General features: G+C 46.2%; 1 protein-coding gene across 1 annotated transcript in view; it reads right to left on the reverse strand.

Annotated features, from left to right (window-relative positions):
- The window catches only part of acer3 (alkaline ceramidase 3), a 271554-nt gene that overhangs the window by 123963 nt on the left and 131764 nt on the right, over positions 1-15827 (reverse strand). The gene's annotated exons all lie outside the window — the stretch shown is intronic.

Below are 15827 nucleotides of genomic sequence, written 5' to 3' on the forward strand. Positions count from 1 at the left end.
GCTGGGGTGGGAGTTCAGAATCTTCAACGCTTCACAAGTTGTCAGGTACCAACATTTGAGGACTGCACTTCTGGCTGCACCTGCCATAATCGGGAACGGTAACATAGTGGTTATGTTACTGGACTAATAATCTAGAGGCGTTCGCATGCCAGACACGAGACTCCCGAAGCAAGTGCTCTACTCGGAACTCGTTCACGGCAAACGAGCCAAAGGTGGGCAGCGGAAACGTTACAAGGACACCCTCAAAGCCTTCCTGATAAAGTGCGATATCCCCACCGACATCTGGGAGTCCCTGGCCAAAGACCACCCTAAGTGGAGGAAGTGCATCCGGGAGAGCGCTGAGCTCCTTGAGTCTCGTCGCCGAGAGCATGCAGAAAGCAAGCGCAGGCAGCGGAAGGAGCATGCGGCAAACCCACCCTTTCCCTCAATGACTATCTGTCCCACCTGTGACAGAGACTGTGGCTCTCGTATTGGACTGTACAGCCACCCAAGAACTCATGTTAAGAGTGGAAGCAAGTCTTCCTCGATTTCTAGGGACTGCCTATAATGATGATGAATCTAGAGGCCTGGACTAATGATCCAGAGACACGAGTTTAAATCCCACCACGGCAGCTGGGGAATTTAAATTCAGTTAATTAAGTAATTCTGCAATAAAAAGCCAGAATCAGTAATGGTGACCATGAAACTATTGGATTGCAGTAAAAACCCATCAGGCTCACTAATGTCCTTCAGGGAAGGAAATTTGCCATCCTTACTCACTCTGGCCTATATGTGACTCCTGACCCACAGCAATGTGATTGACACTGCCTTCTGAAATGGCCCAGCAAACCACTCAAGTGCACTGAAAAGTGTGGCACAGAGTCAGACAAACCACGAAAGCCACACATTTCACCGGCGTGGTGAGCAATGGCCTCCCACACAGCTGGCTCGCTGGCTTATCCGCACACACGCGGCCCATTGAAAGCGCCGCACATCCAAAACAAAAATAAGAGGGAACATTGGTGCTGAGCCAGATAATTTCAGGTCAGTCACGGTGGAGGTGGGGCGCTACAACTAACCTCAATATACTGGAGAAATTAAAATGAAAAAGCCCAGCGTTCCTGATCCCTTTTACAATCCTGTACCTCTGTTGCTGGAAAGGAATGTGTATGGATGTCAGGGGAAGACTCCCCTCACCCACTCCCAAACTGTCAGTTGAGGGGATAAAATTAGAAACAAAATAAGCACTCGTCACACAAAACAGTGATCTCTCATCTCCTGAAAGCACTGACTCTTGCTGAGGTACGGCTCTAGAGCCACTGGCATCCCTCCAATACCTTGCCCAAGTCGTCATTATTCACTTTTGAGCAGCCCCATCAGCAGGCTACTGTCCTGGGAGGGACCTCTTCCCACCTCGCTGTGTTGATTTAGCCGGGATGGCAGGACTGACATATGAAGAAAGACTGGAACGACTAGGCTTACATTCACTGGAATTTAGATGAATGAGAGGGGAATCTCATAGAAACATAAAATTCTGACGGGATGGGACAGGTTAGATGCAGGAAGGAGGTTCCCGATGTTGGGGAAGTCCAGAACCAGGGGTCACAGTCTAAGGATAAGGGGTAAGCCATTTAGGACTGAGATGAGGAGAAACTTCTTCACTCAGAGAGTTGTTAACCTGTGGAATTCTCTACCACAGAAAGTTTTGAGGCCAGTTCGTCAGATATACTCAAAAGGGAGTTAGATGTGGCCCTTACGGCTAAAGGGATCAGGGTGTATGAAGAGAAAGCAGGAATGGGGTACTGAAGTTGCATGATCAGCAATGATCATATTGAATGGTGGTGCAGGCTGGACATTTTCTATGTTTCTAGCCGTCTTTCTGCCATGGGTCATTGGACAGAGATCAGGCGCCGGAACGCTAGTGGATTTTGCCCTCTCTGATTCAGACAGCCAATTGTCGTGCCCATATTAGCTGGTATGGCAATGAGAGGGCGACAATATTTTTCAATTGTAGGGCACATCAAAACAAACCCACCTTGTCCTTAGCAACATCCACACAGATACTTCCAGTAGAAGTCTCTGAGAAGGAAATCCGCGCCAATTTTCCCCCGCTTGACCCCAAAAGGACAGAGGCAAACAGCAGCAGCACCATACCGGTGGCCTGCCCGAGATCAGCTAATCGATAGCCCAGACCCAAGGATCAAACCTTGACCTTCCTGACTTGCAAGGCTCAGATTCCTCACCGGATAAACACGCACCAGTGGAGCCTTCGGCCGCCTGAGGAAAAGAGTGTTTGAAGACCAGGCCCTCAAATCTACCAACAAGTTCATGGTCTACAGAGCTGTAATAATACCCACCCTCCCGTATAGATCTGAGGCATGGAAAATGTATAGAAGGCACCTCAAGTCGCTGGAGATATATCACCAACGATGTCTCCGCAAGATCCTGCAAATCCCCTGGGAGTACAGGCACACCAACATCAGTGTCCTCGACCAGGCTAACATCCCCAGTACTGAAGCACTGACCACACTCTATCAGCTTCGCTGGGCAGGCCACATAGTTCGCATGCCAGATACAAGTCTCCCTAAGCAAATGCTTTATGCGGAGCTCCTTCATGGTAAACGAGCTAAAGGAGGACAGCGGAAACATTATAAGGACCTCCTCAAAGCCTCCCTGGTAAAGTGCGACATCACCACTGACACCTGGGAGACCCTGGCCGAAGACCGCCTGAGGTGGAGAAAGTGCATCCAGGAGGGCGTTGAGCTCTTTGAGTCTCAACTCAAAGAGCGTGAGAAGGTCAGGCGCAGGCAGCGGAGGGAGCATGCGGCAAACCAGCCCCACCGACCCCTTCCCTGTCTGTCCCACCTGTAACAGAGTCTGTGGTATCGGACTGTTCAGCCATCAAAAAACTCACTTTGGGAGTGAAAGCAAGTCTTCCTCGATTCCGAGGGACTGTCTTTGATACGAAACACGCTGAGCCTTTGGGGGAAATCTCGACTGCACATCTGAAGTATTGATTCATTCAAATGCTTTTCTTTCAGAATATAACATGCTGGGATACAGTATGTGCGTCATTTGAGACATGACGTGTGGTGACAGTAGCGTTGCTCGAGAGGAAAAAGGTGACTTTGGGTCTATGGTTCCTGAAGCTCTCCACCACTGGGGGTTTTCCTCATGTCTGGGTCTGTTGTGGACTAAGCGATAGAGATTGATCGCTATGATTAGCCAACAATCCCATTATTTTTTTTTATTCGTTCCTGTGATGTGGGTGGTCATTGGCAAGGCCAGAATATATTGTCCATCCCTAATTGTCCTTGAGAAAGTCGCCTTCTTAACAACTGAGTGGCTTGCTGGGCCATATCAGAGGGCAGTTAAGAGTCAACCACATTGCTGTGGATCTGGAGACACCTATAGGCATCTAAAACAGGAATCACATGATGTCACCCACTGGTAGGCCATTCTTTTCTTTTGAAAAGCATCAAAATGTTACACGTTCAGTAAGAACGGCTCTGCCATGAGAAAAGATATTGCCAACTATCTCCTTGCACCTCCCTGTCAAACCTAACACAAATCCAGAACATACTTCTAGTCATACATCAGTATGTAGAATAGAAGCATAAAATCTTACAGCACAGAAGACCATTCAGCCGTTCGTGCCTGTGTCAGCTCTGAAAATATTATCCAATTAGTGCTACTCCCCTGCTTTCTCCCCGTAGCCCTGCAAATTGCTTTTTTCCCCCTCCCCCCCCCCCCCCCCCCAAGTATATACCCAATTCCCTTTTGAAAGTTACTATTGAATCTGTTTCCACCGTCCTTTCACGCAGTGCGTTCCAGACCATAATGGTTTGTTGCGTGAAAACAATTCCTCCACATTTCCCCTCCGGCTCATTTTTCAATTATCGTAAATAAGCAAATGATCTAAGGGAATTAACGACAGACAATTTATCCTAGCTTTTTATCTGGATTAATTTATTAACTGTACTTAAATTTGCCGTGGTGGCATATGAACTTATGTCTCTGGATGATTAGTACAGGCGACTGGATTACTAGCCCAGTAATATAACCATTAAGCTACCGTACCTTCCTGTAATGAGGATGTTGTTACATCCCGAGGTTGTATAAACAGATATTGAGCATTGCGAGTCAACTCCAGAGTATAAGGGACATGGGATCTGCTTACAGCCTCCATGGCTCACTTTGTTAGTGGGTCAAGCTCCATTTTCCCAGTCAAAGTATCAGATTCAAAATATTGACAGTTGCATCACAGATATGAGGTCAACCGTTAATATGTAAAAAAACACATTAGAACCCGAGGGCTTATTTTCAGCTGACGGGTCAATGGAAACAATGCTTCACGAAAGCATGATGCACACTCCACACAGTCAGCATAAACAATTTTCGTACTGGCTTATGATATTGCTGCAGCATGAGTAGAACGCACCCCAAATTCTTTTGGCGATCTTCGCCAAGCCATCCAGATAAGTGTTGTTTGGTAACTGGTTTATCTAACGTTTTGCTACCAAACAACTGACTCATCATCATAGGCAGTCCTTCGAAATCGACGTGTTCTCCAGCTCCCCGCTGGAGTGGAACTAAACTATTAAACTATAGAACCAATGGGAACCTGTTCAACCTACGTCGCCTCCAGGCTAGATCCAAAGTTGTCCCATCCTCTGTCATCGAACTACAGTATGAGGACAACGCTTGCGTCTGTGCACAGAGGCTAAACTCCAAGCCATTGTCAACAGCTTCACCGAGGTGTACGAAAGCATGGGCCTTACGTTAAACAAAAGGACTGAGGTGTCCTTGATTCTATCGATGTTGAAAATAAAAGTAATGCTTCGCTCCAGCAAGAAAGTAAAGTAGTCCTTAGGCAAATGATACTCATAATTGTGCAGCACATGAGGCGGCCATTCGGCCCACTGTGTCCGTGCCAGCTCTTTGAAAGAGCTATCCAATTAGTCCCATTCCCCTGCAAATTTTTCCTTTTAAATATAAGAACATAAGAAATAGGAGCAGGAGTAGGCCATACGGCCCCTCGAGCCTGCTCCACCATTCAGTAAGATCATGGCTGATCCGATCATGGACTCAGCTCGACTTCCCCGCCCGCTCCTCATAACCCCTTATCGTTTAAGAAACTGTCTATTTCTGTCTTAAATTTATTTAATGTCCCAGCTTCCACAGCTCTCTGAGGCAGATGAATGCCACAGATTTACAACCCTCAGAGAAGAAATTCCTCCTCTTCTCAGTTTTAAATGGGCGGCCCTTTATTCCAAGATCATGCCCTCTAGTTCTAGTTTCCCCCAGCAGTGGAAACATCCTCTCTGCACCCACCTTGTCAAGTCCCCTCATAATCTTATACGTTTCGATAAGATCATCTCTCATTCTTCTGAATTCCAATGTATAAAGGCTCAACCTATTCTCATAAGTCAACCCCCTCATTCCCAGAATCAACCTAGTGAACCTTCTCTGAACTGCCTCCAAAGCAAGCATAGCCTTTCGTAAATATGGAAACCAAAACTACACGCAGTATTCCAGGTGTGGCCTCACCAATACCCTGTACAGCTGTAACAAGACTTCCCTGCTTTTATACTCCATCCCCTTTGCAATAAAGGCCAAGATTCCATTGGCCTTCCTGGTCACTTGCTGTACCTGCATACTATCCTTCTGTGTTTCATGCACAAGTAACCCCAGGTCCCGCTGCAGCACTTTGCAATCTTTCTCCATTTAAATAATAACTTGCTCTTTGATAGTATATATCCAACTCCCTTCTGAAAGTTACTATTGAATCTGTTGCCATCACCCTTTCAGGCAGTGCACTCCAGATCATAACAACCCACTGCCAACGTTTCCTTTAACCTGCGCGGCCGCGCTGTGCTCCAAGGGTCCCGCGCAGCCAGTTAGCCAGCTTTCAAATTGGAACAAAAACGCGCATGCATGGAATTTTGAATGGGCCACGCAGCCCGTTAAAGGGGCCATGCGGCCCTAAAATAAAATTACAGGGAACATTGCTCACTGTGTTAAAAAAAAATATCTTCTCATCTCCTCCCTGAACTTTTGGCCATCTTAAATCTGTGTTCTCCAGTACTGACACTCCTGCCAGTGGAAGCAGTTTCTCCCGATCTACTCCATCAGTAGTTCGTTGCAAGAAGATTTGAGCTCAGGAGCAAAGATGTCTTATTATAGTTATACAGGGCCTTGGTGAGACCGCACCTGGAGCAGTGGTGTGCAGTTTTGGTCTCCTTACCCAAGAAAGCATATACTTGCCATAGAGGGAGTGCAGCGAAGGTTCACCAGACTGATTCCTGGGATGGGAGGATTGTCGTATGAGAAGAGATTGGTTGACTAGGCCTGTATTCGCTAGAGTTTAGAAGAATGAGAGGGGATCTCATTGAAACGTATAAAACTCTGACTGGGTTGGACAGACTGGATGCGGGGAAGATGTTTCCCTGGGCTGGGAAGTCTAGAACAAGAGGTCACAGTCTCAGGATACTGGGTAGGAAATTTAGGACTGAGATGAGGAGAAATTTCTTCACTCAGAGGGTGGTGAACCTGTGGAATTCTCTCCCACAGAAGGCTGTGGAGGCCAAGTCACTGAATATATTTAAGAGGGAGATATATTTCTAGACATAAAAGACATCAAGGGGTATGGGGAAAAAGTGGGAATATGGTGTTGAGATAGAGGATCAGCCATGATCATACTGAATGGTGGTGCAGACTCGAAGGGCCGAATGGCCTACTATTGCTCTATTTTCTATGTTTCCATCAAAAGCTCACGTAATTCTGAACACCTCGATTAAATCTCAAATACAATTTTAGCTAGCTTTTGATGCAGTCTTAAGACTGCGCCGATCTGAATATCATAAAGATATGGACCACCAGAGGATGAAGGATCAACTTCTAAGAGGAAACGAGAAGCAGTGTAATCATCTCCAAAAAATTAAGATTTAATTAAAATTAAAACAAGGTCTTTGGTTCAAATAGGACAATCAGGCATGATCTTGTACAGAGCAAAGTTAAATCCCAGACCACCATGTTCCGGTTAAGCTATGCAGCGGTCTGGTCGTCCAGTGCAAGCCTCTCATCGGCTTTTCAATGCAGGAAACTGCACATGCACGAAAATTTTAATGGGCCGGGAAGCCAGTTAAAGGGATCATGCACCTCCCCACAAACACTTAATTTGCTAGGCACCTTCTATGAGAATTCTCTATCTTAAGATTCTTTAACTTCCTACCAAAGTCAACATGAGGGGTCTCGACACAGTCGATACAGAGAAACTGTTCCCATTGGCGAAAGGGTCGTGAACCAGAGGACACAGATTTAAAATGATTGGCAGAAGAACCAAAGGCGATATGAGGGAAAAAAAATTGCAGTGCTACAGGGAACGGACGGGGAAGTGGGACGAGTTAAAGTACTCTTGCAGAGAGCCGGCCGGGCTCGACGGGCCGAATGGCCTCCTTCAGGGCTGTAACTATTCTATGATTCTATTCTAAGATTCTAACAGATAGGCTACAATTGTTTCTACATAGAGCCTCAGCAGGCTGGAAGATAGACCAAGGGCAATAAATCCTTTTCATTTAATTGCAGTAACTGGAATGTCACACCACAGGGGATTTCCTGCACTATCCCTGGCACCAATGAATAAAGAATTAACACGTAAGCGTTCAAAAAGTGGATGATTTCCTCAATGCTAATCTACGCCCGAAGGAAGATATCCTTACACAGCCAGACTCGTCACCAAGGGAGCAAGCTGTACCACAGCTGGCCCTCCAGCTGCAACAACTGGACCTTCCCATATGAAATCATTCATCCATCATAGGCGGTCCCTCGAACGAAGATGAATTGTTTCCACATGGGTTCACAGATGTTTCAATGAAGGACCCGATATTCCAGTCCAGGACTCCAATTGAAGGGGTGGAAGATGCCTGTGTGTGCCACAATCATTATTGGCAAGTCAGCACCCAGTATCTGCAGGTCCATGAACTCGGCTTTCCTTGGTCAGTCGAGCGTTACCAACACAACTGATCTCTTCTGTTTAGGACTGGAGGACAATTTTGGAGAACGGGAGAAAACTTTGGGAAAGCACATGGAAACATTCTTTTTTCAGGTCACAGAATCAACATTCCATCTAATTTTTATTTAAGAACATAAGAAATAGGAGCAGGAGTCGGCCATTTGGCTCCTCAAGCCTGCTCCGCCATTCAATAAGATCATGGCTGATCTGATCTTGGCCTCAACTCCACTTTCCCTCCCGCTTCCCATACCCCTTGACTCCCCTATACTTCAAAAATCTGTCTATCTCCACCTTGAGGTAGAGAATTCCAGAGATTCACAACCCTCAGCGAAGAAATTCCTCCTCATCGCCGTTTTAAATGATGCGCAGTCCCTTTAAATTTGCTGCGTGGTATCTTTTCCAGCGGAACAGTTGGTGAGCGACCTGTGCAGGACCTCCCAATTGATGCACCTCAGGGGGAACATTGCATAGAATCACACAGTGCAGCAGGAGGCCATTCGGCTCATTGTGCAAGTGTGGGCAGTTTGAAAGACCTATCCAATTTGTCTCACTGCCCCCTGCCCGGCAAATGTTTCCTTTTCAAGTATTTAACTAATTCCCTTTTGAAAGTTACTGTTGAATCTGCTTCCACCGCCCTTTCAGGCAATTCATTCCAGATCGTAACTCTCCACGGAAAAAAAATCTTAAGTCTTTCGCCCCCACCCCCCTGCTACTTTTGCCAATTATCTTAAATCTGCATCCTCTGGTTACCGACCCCTACCCCACCCTCACCCCCGTCCCGCAGTGGAAACTGTTTCTCCCTATCCAGCCTATCAAAAAATCTCAATTTTGAACAGCATACGTGTCTACAACATTACTAGAGCAGTGTCACTCTATCATATTGCTGTGCTAATCCGATTACGGCATCTCCGAGATCCCCTGACGTGCTCTCCTCTTTCCAGATAAGAGAGATGAGGTCATGGATTCGCGCCAAGAGTACTTCTCCGCCATGCTTTAGTCATCATCATCATAGACAGTCCCTCGGAATCGAGGAAGACTCGCTTCCACTCTTAACATGAGTCCTTAGGTGGCTGAACAGTCCAATACGAGAACCACAGTTACTGTCACAGGTGGGAGAGATATCGTTGAGGGAAAGGGTGGGTGGGACTGGTTTGCTACACGCTCTTTCCGCTGCCAGCGCTTGATTTCTTCATGCTCTCGGCGATGAGACTCGAGGTGCTCAGCACCCTCCCAGATGCGCTTCCTCCACTTAGGGCGGCCTTTGGCCAGGGACTCCCAGGTGTCGGTGGGGATGTTGCACTTTAGCAGGGAGGCTTTGATAAACGTTTCCGCTGCCCACCTTTGGCTTGTTTGCCATGAAGGAGTTCAGAGTAGAGCGCTTGCTTTGGTAAAGCATGTTTTAGTACTTTGGCGGGGATTTCACCTGCTCCTGAGGCTCCGTCACAGCAGGCAAGCCCCAGGAGGGCAGAGAAGACGCTTCAAGGGCACCCTCAAAGCCTCCTTGAAAAAATATAGCATCCCCACCAACTCTTGGGAATCCCTGGCCCACTTCGAGTCTTGTCGCCAGGAGCACGCAGAAGCCAAGGAGGAGTGCACGACAAATCAAGCACCCCACCCACCCGTCCCTCCAACCATCGTCTGCCCCACCTGTGACAGAGACTGTAGATCCCGCATTGGTCTCATCAGTCACCTTAGAACTCATTTTAGTGTGGAAGCAAGTCATCCTCGACTCCGAAGGGCTGCCTAAGACGAGAAGCTGTGCTAATGAACATCTTGCTTGAGGGTCACCTTCAGGAGTATTGCAACTCACTGCTACACAGAGTGACAGGAGAAAAAGCTCACAGTGAGCTCTCAACTTTAGTGGTGCCACTGTGGAAAAAATTTCATGTGAAGAGCACATATTTCTTCACAGGGAGAAGAAAAATAAAACTCTGGGTCCAATAGAGTTTTAACACAGTTGTTTTTTTTAATGAGGATGAGCTTGCCTCCAACGAGCATTCACTTAACGTGAGCAAGAGAAGAAAATGAAACGGCACCGAATCCCAGCTCGGTCAAGTGCTTAAGTTGAATCATAGTCTACATGTCAGCTTAAGGCTCAGTGCTCCTCAATGTATTTGCCTTGAGCTTTTTCATCCTTACTCGGGGTTATGTAGCAAGGAGCAGTAATATTCTGGCAATATGGAGGCTAAATGAGTGTAAAAGAACTGACTGAAAAGATTATGGAGCAAAACCGCAAATCCAAATTGGGTTGGTCAGTGAGGACTGTTCCAGCAACAGACACAGTACACCCTCCATTCAACTGTTGTGCTCAAATAAGAATAGAAGGGTGACCTTTTTCTCTTGAAATAAATCTGCACATGCTCGGATGCTTTGCCTCAAAGCATGCAATACAATCCAGGAGGTTGATGAGGAAACCTAAACACTGCAGTTCAGAAAGTTGGCAATAAGTGCCAACTATTCAAAGACGCTGTTGTTTCTCCCTTACCTTTTCATTCTGTTCCAACTCTCTTTTTGACATTTCCTTTTTTTCCTTCCTTCATTTTATTCCTCTTGCTTTTCCTTTCCAGATTATCTAAACACAAACTCCAGACAGCAGCCCAGCGGTGCAGCATTTGCTCGGCATGACTCTCAACAGCCCAGTTCTGCGGTGAATTTTAATCCTGTTTTATTGGCCCGGAATTTGTGGTGGGTAATGATGGCGAACTGTCGGCGTTCGCCGTTATTACCTCTCTGAAACTTGATCATAATTTCAGGATTTAGCGCATGCGCAGATAAACGTGGAATTCCTGAAGTTGCGGTCATTCACTGCTCCAACACAGGTTGCGCTGTGGACAACCCTCCTCTCTCCTCCCGCCCCTCCCCCTCCAAAATAGCCGTCCATCAGCGAAATCAGTTGAACTGATGTAAACTTAAGCTTTTCCGATCTAATTATCCTGTTAAAGTTAAGACTTGTTGGAATAGGTGCAGCTGGGGTGTTAAGAAACATAAGAAATAGGAGCAGGAGTCGGCCATTTGGACCCTCGAGCCTGCTCCGCCATTCAATATCATGGCTGATCTGATCATGGACTCAGCTCCACTTCTCTGCCTGTTCCCCATAATCCTTCACTCCCTTATCGCTCAAAAATCTGTCTATCTCTGCCTTAAATATATTCAATGACCCAGCCTCCACAGCTCTCTGGGGCAGAGAATTCCATAGATTTACAACCCTCAGAGAGAAGAAATTCCTCCTCGTCTCAGTTTTAAATGGGCGGCCTCTTATTCTGAGACTATGTTCCCTAGTTTTAGTTTCCCCGATGAGTGGAAATATCCTCTCTGCATCCACCTTGTCGAACCCCCCTCATTACCTCATACGTTTCAATAAGATCACCTCTCATTCTTCTGAATTCCAATGAGTATAGGCTCAACCTACTCAACCTATCCTCATAAGTCAAACCCCTCATCTCCAGAATCAACCTAGTGAACCTTCTTTGAACCGCCTCCAATGTATTGTACTGCTGAACAACCGTTCTGGCACTGAAAAATTAATTTTATGTTTGTGGAATGTCAAATTTTTCCGCATGGTAGAAAATTACTAGATTTTATTATTTTTATTTTATTTTTTTAAAGCTGGTTTATGATATTTCAGCTTCTACCCTAACCAAAAGTGAATGCCCTAATCCTTACTTCGCTCTCTGTAAAAAAAAAATGTTAAAAGTGAACTGAATTAGTGCTTTTTATTTCCTGGTATGCCGTCTATGAGAATTCTTCGAAGAGATTGGCTGATGACATCAATGCTTCTACGCTAGTAATCCCCTTTTGACAACGCTTCAATCAATTTAACGTCGATAAACCTAAAGTTTTTGCCGCCGAGATCGCGAGATCCTTGGGGGCCACTTTTTTCGAGGTCAGCGGCGATTGCCGCTCCTTCGCAGCTGACTGCAAATCCCGGGCCATTCTCTCAAATCCAACGTTAAACTGTCCTCCAAGCCTAAAACATAAAAACATAGAAACATGGAAATATAGAAAGTAGGTGCAGGAGTAGGCCATTCGGCCCTTCGAGACTGCACCACCATTCAATAAGATCATGGCTGATCATTCACCTCAGTACCCCTTTCCTGCTTTCTCTCCATACCCCTTGATCCCTTTAGCCGTAAGGGCCACATCTAACTCCCTCTTGAATATATCCAAAGAACTGACATCAACAACTCTCTGCGGTAGAGAATGCCACAGGTTAACAACTCTCAGTGAAGAAGTTTCTCCTCATCTCAGTCCTAAATGGCTTACCCCTTATCTTTAGATTGTGTCCCCTGGTTCTGGACTTCCCCAACATCTGCATTTAACCTGTCCAGTCTCGTCAGTATTTACTGTTTCCATGAGGTCCCCTCTCATCCTTCAAAACTCCAGTGAATACAGGCCCAGTTGACCCAGTCTCTCCTCATATGTCAGTCCTGCCATCCCAGGAATCAGTCTGGTGAATCTTCGCTGCACTGCCTCAATAGCAAGAACATCCTTCCTCAGATTGGGAGACCAAAACTGAACACAATATTCCAAGTGAGGCTTCACCAAGACCCTGTACAACTGCAGTAAGATGTCCCTGCTCCTATACTCAAATCCCCTGGCTATGAAGGCCAACATACCATTTGCTTTCTTCACCGCCTGCTGTACCTGCATGCCCACTTTCAACGACTGATGTACCATGACACCCAGGTCTCGTTGCACCACCCCCCACCCTTTTCCTAATCTGCCGCCAATCAGATAATATTCTACCTTTGTGTTTTTGGCATCTAAGTGGATAACCTCACATTTATCCACATTATACTGCATCTGCCATGCATTTGCCCACTCACCTAACCTGTCCAAGTCACCCTGCAGCCTCTTAGCATCCTCCTCACAGCTCATACCGCCACCCAGCTTAGTGCCATCTGCAAACTTGGAGATATTGCACTCAATTCCTTCATCCAAATCGTTAATGTATATTGTAAATAGCTGGGGTTCCAACACTGAGCACTGCGGCACCCCACTAGTCACTGCTTCCTGTCTGCCAACCAGTTCTCTATCCACGTCAGTACATTACCCCCAATACCATGTGCTTTAATTTTGCACACCAATCTCTTGTGTGGGACCTTGTCAAAAGCCTTTTGAAAGTCCTCAAAAGCCTTTTGAAAGTCATGATGGTCCATTCTATGCAGTTATAAAAGTTGAACAATAAAGTCAATCAGTCTGAAATATTTAATTAGCTTCTGCCCCACCTCACCACCCATCCCACAACACAACACTGGCGAGTCAGAGAGACTAATACTTACACAGGAACAGGTGGAGGCCATTCAGCTCCTCGAGCCTATTCCACTATTCACTTACATCATGGTTGATCTGTATCTTAATTCCATCTACCTGCCTTGGTTCCCTAATCCTTCATACTCTTCTTGCCCAACAAACTCCATCAATCTCAGTTTTGAAATGTTAAATTGAGCCCTGGTCTCAATAGCTTTTTTTTTGGGGGGGGGGGGGGGGGGGGGGGGGAGGGAAAGAGTGTTCCACATTTCCGCTACCCGCTGTGTGTAGAAATGCTTTCTGAAATCACCCCTGAACGGCCTAGCTCTAAATTTTAAGCGCTTCACCATTTGTTCTGGACTCCCCTCACCAGAGGAAATAGTTTATCTCGATCTACCCTATCAAGTCCCGTAATCATCTTAAACACCTCAATTAGATCAACCCTTACTCTTCTAACTTCAAGGGAATACAAGCCTAGTCTGTGCAACCTGTCCTCAGAATTTAACATAACAACATAAGAAATAGGAGCAGGAGTAGGCCATACAGCCCTTCGAGCCTACTCCGCCATTCAATACGATCATGGACGATCCGATCATGGACTCAGGTCACTTCCCTGCTCGCTCTCCATAACCCCTTATTCCCTTATCGGTGAAGAAACTGTCTATCTCTGTCTTAAATTTATTCAATGTCCCAGCTTCCACAGCTCTCTGAGGCAGCGAATTCTACAGATTTACAACCCTCTGAGAAGAAATTCCTCCTCATCTCAGTTTTAAATGGGCGGCCCCTTATTCTAAGATTATGCCCCCTAGTTCTAGTCTCCCCTATCAGTGGAAACACGCTCTTTTTAGTCTAGATATTATGGTGAGTTTGCGCTGCACCGCCCCCGCCCCCACCCCCCCCCCACCCGACCCCGCCCCGGCCCCCCCCACCAAAATCTGTTCCAAATCTGTAAATAGGGCTTTATATAATGAGGAACAAAAACAATGGCAGACCAATTGAACAAATACTTTGATTCTGTCTTTACGAAGGAAGACACAAATAAGGAGGAACTGAAGGATATCCTTCAATCAGGAAATTGTGCTAGGGAAATTGATGGGATTGAAGGCCGATAAATCCCCAGGGCCTGATAGCCTGCATCCCAGAGTACTTAAGGAAGTGGTCCTCGAAATAGTGGATGCATTCGTGATCATTTTCCAACAGTCTATCGACTCTGGATCAGTTCCTATAGACTGGAGCGTAGCAAATGTAGCCCTACTTTTTAAAAGAGGGAGAGAAAACAGGTAATTATAGACCGGTTAGCCTGACATCAGTAGTGGGGAAAATGTTGCGATTATTAAAGATGAAAAAGCAGTGCATTTGTAAAGCAGTGACAAGATCAGTCCAAGTCAGCATGGATTTATGAAAGGGAAATCATGCTTGACAAATCTTCTGGAATTTTTTGAGAATGTAACTAGTAGAGTGGACAAGGGAGAACCAGTGGATGTGGTGTATTTGGACTTTCAAAAGGCTTTTGACAAGGTCCCACACAAGAGATTGGTGTGCAAAATTAAAGCACATGGTATTGGGAGTAATGTATTGACGTGGATAGAGAACTGGTTGGTAGACAGGATATGCAGAGAGTAGGGATAAACGGGTCCTTCTCAGAATGGCAGGCAGTGACTAGTGGGGCGCCACAAGGCTCAGTGCTGGGACCCCTGCTATTTACAATATACATTAAGGAAATTGAGTGTAATATCTCCAAGTTTGCAGATGATACTAAGCTGGGTGGTGGTGTGAGCTGTGAGGAGGATGCCAAGAGGCTGCAGGGTGACTTGGACAGGTTAGATGAGTGGGCAAATGCATGGCAGATGCAGTATAATGTGGATAAATATGAGGTTATCCACTTTGGTGGCAAAAACATGAAGGCAGATTATCTGACTGGTGGCAGATTAGGAAAAGGGGAGGTGCAACGAGTCCTGGGTATCATGGTACATCAGTCATTGAAAGTTGGCAGGCAGTGAAGGCAGCAAATGGCATGTTGGCCTTCATAGCAAGGGGATTTGAGCAAAGGAGCAGGGAAGTCTTAATGCATAGGGCCTTGGTGAGGCCTCACCTGGAATATTGTGTTCAGTTTTGGTCTCCTAATCTGAGGAAGGATGTTCTTGCTATTGAGCGAGTGCAGCGAAGGTTCACCAGACTGATTCCCAGGATGGCAGGATTGACATATGAGGAGAGACTGGATCAACTGGGCCTTTATTCACTGGAGTTTAGAAGAATGAGAGGGGATCTCATAGAAACATATAAAATTCTGACAGGACTGAACAGGTTAGATGCAGGAAGAATGTTCCCGATGTTGGGGAAGTCCAGAACCAGGGGTCACAGTCGAAGGATAAGGGGTAAGCCATGTAGGACCGAGATGAGGAGAAACGTCATCACTCAGAGAGTTGTTAACCTGTGGAATTCTCTGCCGCAGATAGTTGTTGATGCCAGTTCGTTAGATATATTCAAGAGGGAGTTAGATATGGCCCTGATGGCTAAAGGGATCAAGGGGTATGGAAATAAAGCAGGAAAAGGGTACTGAGGTGAATGATCAGCCATGATCTTA

This window comes from Pristiophorus japonicus, chromosome 10 (assembly GCF_044704955.1).
Source record: "Pristiophorus japonicus isolate sPriJap1 chromosome 10, sPriJap1.hap1, whole genome shotgun sequence".
Taxonomy (NCBI): Eukaryota; Metazoa; Chordata; class Chondrichthyes; family Pristiophoridae; genus Pristiophorus; species Pristiophorus japonicus.